Here is a 9,197-nt window from a genome sequence, read left to right as displayed (position 1 = left end):
CTAAAATCCGGTTGTAGTCTGGACAGTGAAGTGGTACAACATCAGAAAACTTGAAAACTGCGGCTCTTTTTGGATCCCCCAAGGTGTATCTGTACTCTTCCTCAAACGGGCCTCTTCCTCAGGAGTCAGAGTCGCCGTCACAACTTGTGAGGTTCCATTCTGTCCCAAGATGCAAGGAACACTAAGGAAGACATCATCTTTTATTCCATAGAGACCCTTAATCGTGGTGGAAATTGGAGGCACCCACCTAAGATTCTTCATTATACTTTCTGCCAAATCTGCCACAGACAGTCCAATGGCCCAGGAAGTATAGGCTTTCAGTTTGATCATCTCATAGGCACTGTCAGCCACCTGTTTGTGAACCTCTTTCCACTGTTCCTTCTGCATCTGTGCCTAAGTCAGGGTGCAGATTCTTCAGGAAGGCACCAGCAACATTTATTCCATTCCATACAGGCACACTAGAGTCTCCATGCTCCCCAAGACGCACCCATGACAGCTTAATGGGTGAAGTCCCAGCCTTTCCCCCATTAGGTAACGGAACCAGACTGAATCCAGATTGCAACCACTTCTAATAACATGGTTTTTGGGAAAGCCACTTATCTTCCAAGCCTCATAGGTCAAGATATCCACTGGATTGGAAACAATAAGCAACTTGCAGTTTAGGTTGTATTTTACAACCCATATTAGAAATGATGAACTTAAAGATGTTCACATTATGCTGGACCAAATTAAGATGGCTTTCTCCCTCTTGCTGACGTGCCCCAGCTGTGATAATAACCAGCTTGGAGTTTGCAGTCACATGATAGTCTTTGCCGGAGACAATTTTTGGTGTTCTAGGGAATAGGTTGCCATGCTGGAGATCCATCATCTCTCCCTTCAGTTTGTCTTCCATGACATCAACAAGAGCAAGTTCAACCTGCCAAATCCTTCATTAAGATACTGATGGCACAAGCCGTGCCAACAGCATGAACCCCAACAACGGTAATCTTATTCTGGGGGTTATGATCTTCCTTAAGAAGTTTCTGAATCAGCTGATCCTTGAGAGTTGCCATATTGGATTTAGAGCCAAGAGGAATCAGGAATGCACATCAGCGGGTGGGCGTCCAAGGCGCATGGTGTTGGGTCCGGACTTGGCAGCAGTGGCTCCCCTCCCCAGATGGAAATTTTAGAACAGAAGCACTGTTTCTTCTGTTAAAGTATGAGCAGTTGCTGAAAATTGCTGGTGTATGGAAACTATTCATTCCAGATCACATAAACAAAGCCCATGGGTCTATGCAGTCAGTTATGAGCAGGTGGGGTTCCAAACAGGAGGTACTTTCGAAAACAGTGGCTACAGAAAAAAATTCAGAGTCCCATATACATTTCAGAGAAGAGATCCAGTCTGAAGCTTTGACTTTGGAGCCTAAACACCCACCCTGGGCATTCTATTACTTACCTGGGCATTCTGAGTGGCTGGAGCATTTCTGAATAAGAGAGTCTAAACAACAACTGTTGATAGAATGTTAATTCCCTCTTCCTATTTAGACTCAATCCCTTGCTTCCTCTCTTCACCTATCTTCATTTCCCTTCTCTAAGGGGGAGGCAGGGAGTAATCTGGTGGGTGGGTAGGAGGAAGAGCCACCTCCTGTTAACTAACTAGTTAACCAACTGTGAACCAACGAGTCCAGAAAATGCTTTGCCTCACATTTTATCAGGAGAGGGTTTTGCAGCTCTGCCTGGACTGGATGGAGGAATTTACTTCTACCCCTGTAGAGAAGGGACAGCCAGCCCACTGCCATGACAGATATGTGTCTGTGCTCTGAACAGTTTATCAGTGATAAAGGTAACAATGGACTCTCCAGCTGCTAGACTTTGTCTCTCTCTTTCTCTCTCTCTCTCTGTTTCTCTCAGTTGGTTCAACACCCAGGAGAGGTAGAAAGGGGCATTGTTTCCCAAACCCTAAAGCCCTTATATTCTCATATCTCCCCCTCTCTACTTCCATTCCTATGTAGCTAATCCCCAGTCACTGATCCCCTCATTTAACTAAAATGAGCACGTTAAAATGTCCTTGCAAGGTCTCTTAGCAACAGGGCTTCCTGATCCTCTTTAGGGAATAACGCCATAGAAAAAGAGTGTTTCCTTCCGGTTAGTTATTATAACAGGAACTCCATGTATCATAAACTTTTGTGTCATTTCATATTGTCTGGCCACAGTTGAGCATCAGCTGGGCCTCTTTGTCTGCACTGCTCCTTTTCCAAGTTTGGACAAGAGGAAGGAGCTCCCGTGAGGCGAAGCTGCCTGTGCAACCGTGCACACCAGTGCAAGGCAGCAGGATGGGAAGCATGACTCTGGAGTCACAGCCAGGTGGGGACAGACATGGTGCACAGCACAATCCACTGCTGCCCTGCCTGTCAGCAAATCCATTTGACACTTCATCAAACCCCAGGCACAGCCATGGCTCTGCCATCTCTTGTCTTCAGATTGGAGGTAATGCACGCATCTCTGTCATTCAACGGGTTAATTTTATATCTTAGTTCTAGGAGAAACAAAATCATTGAATAATGAGTTAGCACTTTTTGCCTTTCACATTGGCAAAGTTGTCTTTCTTTGTTAGGTAAGTGATTATGTGGAACAAGGATCTCTTAGATTTTAGGCCATCTAAACAGAGCTTACAACACAAAAACACACAGATCCTCTGACCTTGCAACCCCATTTCTGAGAAACTACTCTACAGAAATAAGAGGGCCTTTATATAGGAGTGTATGTAAAAGACATTTGCAGCATAGTTTGTGTGGCAAAAAACCAAAAACAGACAAATAAAAAACAACAACTTGAAGTTTCCATCAGTAAGAGAATCTCTGATAAAGCTGTAAGAAAGACATATAATGGAATTGTGTATAGTTTTTTTAAAGGATAAAATGGATCTATACCCATCGAACTGGAGGTGTAGCCACTGTATACTGTTAGTCAAGAAAAGCAGGATGGCAGGATGTGTATCCTATAATGCTATTTTTTGTTTATCTAAAAAAATGTATGTAAGTGCATAGATGGTTGTACATTACTGTATGAATTTGGAGGAAGGTATGGAGAGAAACATAACCATCACAAAAGTAGAATATCTATGAATAGGGAAGCAATGAAAAAAAAAAGCTTTTAAAAAATAAATTAGAAGACTGCATTACAAGTTGGTTCAAAATCCCTGTACATAATTTTAGAGATCTGGAAAGCTAAATGATAAAGTATAGGAATTTGATCAAATTAACATGTTACAGTTATTTATCGGTCCATTCTGTAGACATCAAAATGATGTTTGGGATATAAATCGGAAGTGAAAATCAGGTAATTAAACTGGTAACATATAATCCCTATCTATAAGTCTATCGTGTGGATGGATATACAAGAAAGTATAATAGTAATCATCTACGCTATGAAATTATGAGTCTTTTATTCCTTATTTGTATTTTGCAGTTTTTCTTTTTTTATTTTTTTTAAGTTTATTTAATTTTGAGAGAGAGAGTGAGGGTGTGCATGAGAGAGAGCCCACAAGTAGGGGAGGGGCAGAGAAAGACGGAGACAGAATCCAAAGCAGGCTCCAGGCTTTGAGCTGTGAGCACAGAGTCGGATGCGGGGCTGGAACCCACAAACTGTGAGATCATGACCTGAGCTGAAGTGAAGTGGACACTTAACAGACTGAGCTGCCCAGGCACCCCATGTGTTTTCTAGTTTTTCTAAATGAGCTTGCATTTAACTTACAATAATAAATATTTACAAATATGAAACATAATCTTATATGGTTATAAGGAGCATCTGAGAATGACCAGTGCAAGGTCCCGTTTTAAGATGTAAACAATCAGAGAATGCTGTTTGATTCCATTACCCTTCCCCGGTAAGCAGGCAACTCAGAAAGGTATCTCCACCTGAGTTTGTTTTGGCACCTCGATGGACACCTCATTTCAACAATTCTCAAGGCTAATTTTCAGCAATAATGGAGATGAACTTGGGATGTAACCATGGAGGAAACAGAAGAATCTTCCTTTAAAGTTCAAACTGGCCTGCCCTAAGGTCATTTTAATGGGATTTTAACTTTCACCTTGTCTGAAGCACCTATCAATCTGGATAAGGAGGCCAACGTTGCCCTCTGCTGCCTGGAATTAAAATAGCCTTCATTTTTCATAACTACCCGGACTCCTAGATGGGGCTTTCCCAGAGGGAATTGAATTCCTTACTCTAGTAGCCAGAGGAGAGTCCCCTTTGATAAAAGGAGTTCTGGCATCACTGGAGATTTATAATGCACTCTGAGAAGTCATGCCATGAAGAAACTGCTTTACCTAAGTCTCTCCCAGATTGAATATTGTAAGAGCCTAGAGAAAGCACATGACTTTATAGTTTCAAAGTCGACAAATAAACATCACTTCAAGCAGGCCATTGTAAATCTATATATAATGATCTCTCCCTCCTGGGACAACACCACCTCTCACTCACTCAACGTCCATTCCATCCTTCAGTCATTCTGCCCTCAATTCTGCAGAACCCCCGCCTCGTATTCCCTGCTACTTTTCTCCCCATCCTCCTCCCAAGCCCAGTCTCTTCATTCTTGATAACTTTTCTGTCAATTCCTCCCTCTTATTCTCCACAGCCCCTGATTTCATTCAGGCCTTCATTCTTGATCTGCCTTCCATGACTCTGCAGATTATTCCTGTTTCCCTCATCCTGATGTTTCCTCCACCGCACTATACATCAGGACTGTAAGTACTTGATTTCTTCCTCTCCTGCTGGACTGTAAACTCCATGAGGACAGGGAGCTTGTCCTCCTTGATAACTGCCTAATGAAGCCCCAGTTCCATAGCTGGATCCCAATGGCTTTTCCCCCTGAACACATGAATTCCTCCAGAGAGAGTTGTTGCAGCAAAGTACTGGAGGAAATGAGAATAACATTACTTTTCTTATACTACATATAAAACTTACTGACTCCTTATAACAGTTTCATGAAAGAGGCATCATCTACATTTTATAGATAAGAAAAGAAGCTCAGAGTAATTAAACAAATTTGCCTAACTGGTAAGTGACAGAATTAGGATATTAACCAACTGTCTGGCTCCAAAGCTCACACCTTTGCCTCTATACCATACTTTCTCCCACGGGATCAAGATCTCCAATAGAATGGTTGGCCTCAAAATAAGAGGAAGAAGACCTCATTCACTGGAGAGAAGGAGGGAAGCACTGATATAGGTTTCCAGATTTCATGAAGTAGGAAGAGAGCTAGTAGCCTCCTGAGAGTGAGGGCAGTAGATGAAGTGTGAAGTGACATTTGAAAACATAGTCATATGATTTCCACAGTCTGTTAGATAGATTTAGTCTGATGTAGATGAGATGTAGATGATGTAGAGAGATGTAGCCGATTTGAAGAAAGTAGTGATGTAGAGAGATGTAGAGAGATGTAGAGAGATGTAGCCGATTTGAAGAAAGTAGTGACAGTTATGGATGGATTGAATAAAGAAACTACTCATGAGGATAAATGATTGTGCATCTGAGTTGAAGATCATGAACTGGAAGAAACACCAGTTCTTACACTTCTATAGTTTTTTCTAACAGTGCTCAGTCGTTTGGCTGTAGGAATGGAGAAATGTTAAGTATTTGTCCAACGGGCGAAGTGAATAAGGATGCTTGAAAGTTGAGAGTGTAGTGAAAAAGAAATTCGACTGATCAGCCATGGAAGTCAAGCCTTGGTGAGAAAAAAAGCAAAAGGCAGCCTGGGACAGAGGGTTAAAAAAGGAATTGGAAGACTAGACTTTTGTGAGATCCTAAAGCAGATAGAAATGACGGAGGATTCACGCCAGTCAGAGTGGCCAAAATGAACAAATCAGGAGACTATAGATGCTGGAGAGGATGTGGAGAAATGGGAACCCTCTTGCACTGTTGGTGGGAATGCAAACTGGGGCAGCCACTCTGGAAAACAGTGTGGAGGTTCCTCAAAAAATTAAAAACAGACCTACCCTATGACCCAGCAATAGCACTGCTAGGAATTTACCCAAGGGATACAGGAGTACTGATGCATAGGGGCACTTGTACCCCAATGTTTATAGCAGCACTCTCAGCAATAGCCAAATTATGGAAAGAGCCTAAATGTCCATCAACTGATGAATGGATAAAGAAATTGTGGTTTCTTTGGAAGTACTTTGGAGTACTACGTGGCAATGAGAAAGAATGAAATATGGCTCTTTGTAGCAACATGGATGGAACTGGAGAGTGTTATGCTAAGTGAAATAAGCCATACAGAGAAAGACAGATACCATATGTTTTCACTCTTATGTGGATCCTGAGAAACTTAACAGAAACCCATGGGGGAGCAGAAGGAAAAAAAAAAGAGGTTAGAGTGGGAGAGAGCCAAAGCATAAGAGACTCTTAAAAACTGAGAAAAACTGAGGGTTGATGGAGGGTGGGTGATGGGTATTGAGGAGGACACCTTTTGTGATGAGCACTGGGTGTTGTATGGAAACCAATTTGACAATAAACTTCATATATTGAAAAAAAAAAAAAAGAAATGACGGAGGATTTTCAATCCTGTTAACTCAAATAATGACCTTGAAACGAAGATTGAAACACATGTCCGTCTTTGACGAAAGGAAGTGTATGCGTTGGAGATTACTTTGGCTATAATGAACCAGAAATGTGACCACAGTAATTTAATGCAATGTCTATTTGATTAAACACACATATCAGCAGATCCACCATGTCACCAATGAGCTGAGCTCCTTCTATCATTCTGTTCTTCACTATGAACATGTGGTTTTCATTCTCATGGTCACCTTGTCTGTGCAAGATAGCTGCCATTTTGCTTTTCAAGAAGAAAGAGGAAAGAAGGAACTTATGAGAAGGGCAGGAAAGGGCAAAATATTGTCTTCTTTAGTAAGCTCCCAAGAACACCCACCCAGGACTTCCATTCTTATCGCAGGGACCAGATCTATCTCATGAGTATTCCTAGTGAAAAACAAAACAAAACAAAACTCTGGAAAGCTAAGCATCTTAAAGACGGCACACTGACTTCAACAAAAACTGAGTTCAGAAGTGTGAAGTTGGACAGGAAATTAGCAGTCTGACCTAGGGGGAGACATCTGAAACCTAAACCCAACATCTGAAGATGGAGGCTAAATGGAACATTGGAAAATTATGCAGCAGGGAAAAGAAAGGTGAAATTTAAGTACTTGAAAAGGGTAGGAGTAGCAAGGCTATTTGAACCCAGAAGGTTTAGGAATTAGAGGCATCAGGTACAAGGGAAGAAAGCAGACTAAATATAAAGGCATTGTTTGAAAGTGCATAGAGAGTGGTTAGACTGCTGTTTACATCTTCACTTATGCAGTCAGATAACTGTTTCATCCTGCCCAGAAGACTGTTGGGTTTATTCCTTAGAGAACCAGAGAAACTGCAGGGACAGCAGAGTCAGGGGAGGACTATGATGAAGTCTCAACCTTGATTCCTGATAACTCTGAACTGTTCTGAACACAAGGGAGTAAGTGAAAGTCTGCATACTGGCTGAGAAGACTATTTCTTCCCAGCCCCCTTCCCAAATGCAACACCAAAAAGACAAGGCTTACCTTGCAGGAAGATTGGAAGAAAGTTCTCTGAAGAAACTTAATGCCCTCTACAGGATACTACAATATAAGGAAATAGGATAAGAAGAAGGTAGAACTTAACAACTTAAAAAGTGACAATTGAAATATTTTTTAAAAAATCAGTAGAATGAATGGGAAAATAAAGTTAAGAAGAAAGAACTCTTAGCCGATCATCTAAATAATAGAAGTTCCACTAAGAACAGAACAGAATGAGAAAATAATTTGTCCACCAAATTAATTCAGTAGAATCTTCCAGCCTATAACCACCTCCTGTACACACACACACACACACACACACACACGCATGAACACACACATGCACGTACTTCTGATATATTTAGTGCTTCACTCTTCAGTAGGATCTCTGGTAGTTAGGCATGATTCCAATATGACAGAGACCAAAATATAAACATGTAAACTTAGAAGAAAGTACAGATAATACAGTGTGCTAAACAAATACCCTATGATAAGAAACTGAATCCAAGGAACAAGAATAGGATGCCTTAATATAAGGAATAACATAAGAACAAGAAAGAACTCTTGGAAAAAAAAAAAAACCCAACAACTAAATAATAAAATAGTAGATGGTCCATTAAAAACAGAAAATAGGGGAGAAAACCATCAAAGAAAACCCAAAAATCATTTCCCAGAACTGAAGGATACAAATCTCCAGAATGAAAAGGCCACTCACTACCATGAAATTTCAGAATAAGGCTAAAAATAAAGACTAAAACATTTCAGAGAAAATGACAGGTGACATACAAAGAAATGGGACTAGGAATGGATTCCTTATAGAAACACTAGAAGGCAGAAGAAAATGGGATCAAGGTCTTCCCAGTTCTGAGAGAAAAATAAGATTATTTTCGATCAAGAATCCTATGCATTCTTCTTTGAAAAGCAACTGGAAAATCCTGTTCACTAACAGGTTAACAGTTGTTAACCCAGATAAAAGAAGACACGGAATCCAGGAAAGAAGACCAAACATGGTGGAGAGGTGGGAGCTGACACAGGAAGGGCTGCCATGAGCCCAGATTGGAGCAGGAGACAGGATTCTAGAAGGGATTTGTCTCAGAAGATAAATGGAAGCTGTGAATTGTCTGTCACATTTGGCTTTTAGATGGTAATTACGTGAGGGGATGGATGAAGGTGTAAACTAACCTTACTGTGATAATCATTTTGCACTATATATGTGTATCAAATCACGACATTGTACTCCTCAAAGTTACATATATTAAAAGTCAATAATATCTCAATAAAGCTGAAAAAATTTTTGGCTTTTGGGAAAACAGTAGTGAAAGAACAAAACAGAGCTGGTTGGATACTCAAAGAAAATATTTTAAAAGAGATAAAACTCCAATAAAACAATCAAAATAATTGTACAAGAAGAAAAATGTAAGCATAGAAGACTATTTGGTCTATTAGAGCAATAAATAGCATTTATGAACATAGTAACACCTAATAATGGATTTCACAAAAAGTTGAGGTATGAGAAGGGTGGAGGGAGAAAATGAAGGAATATGAACTAAAATCCTCATCTTTTGAAATAGGAAATCAATAGAAGGGTTCTAAAAGTGATGAACAATGAGAGAGCAGCAGTCCTTACAGACA

The 9,197-nt window shown here is 40.5% G+C and overlaps 1 pseudogene; it reads right to left on the bottom strand.

Annotated features, from left to right (window-relative positions):
* LOC132680333 (L-lactate dehydrogenase A chain pseudogene) lies at positions 1-1,085 on the bottom strand (annotated as a pseudogene).
* Between the last annotated feature and the right edge of the window lie 8,112 nt (positions 1,086-9,197).

The sequence above is a fragment of the Panthera onca genome, chromosome A1, assembly GCF_046562875.1.
Source record: "Panthera onca isolate mPanOnc1 chromosome A1, mPanOnc1 haplotype 2, whole genome shotgun sequence".
NCBI lineage: Eukaryota > Metazoa > Chordata > Mammalia > Carnivora > Felidae > Panthera > Panthera onca.
Note: the sequence above shows the minus strand (reverse complement) of the source record. Positions and strands in the feature narration are given on the sequence as shown.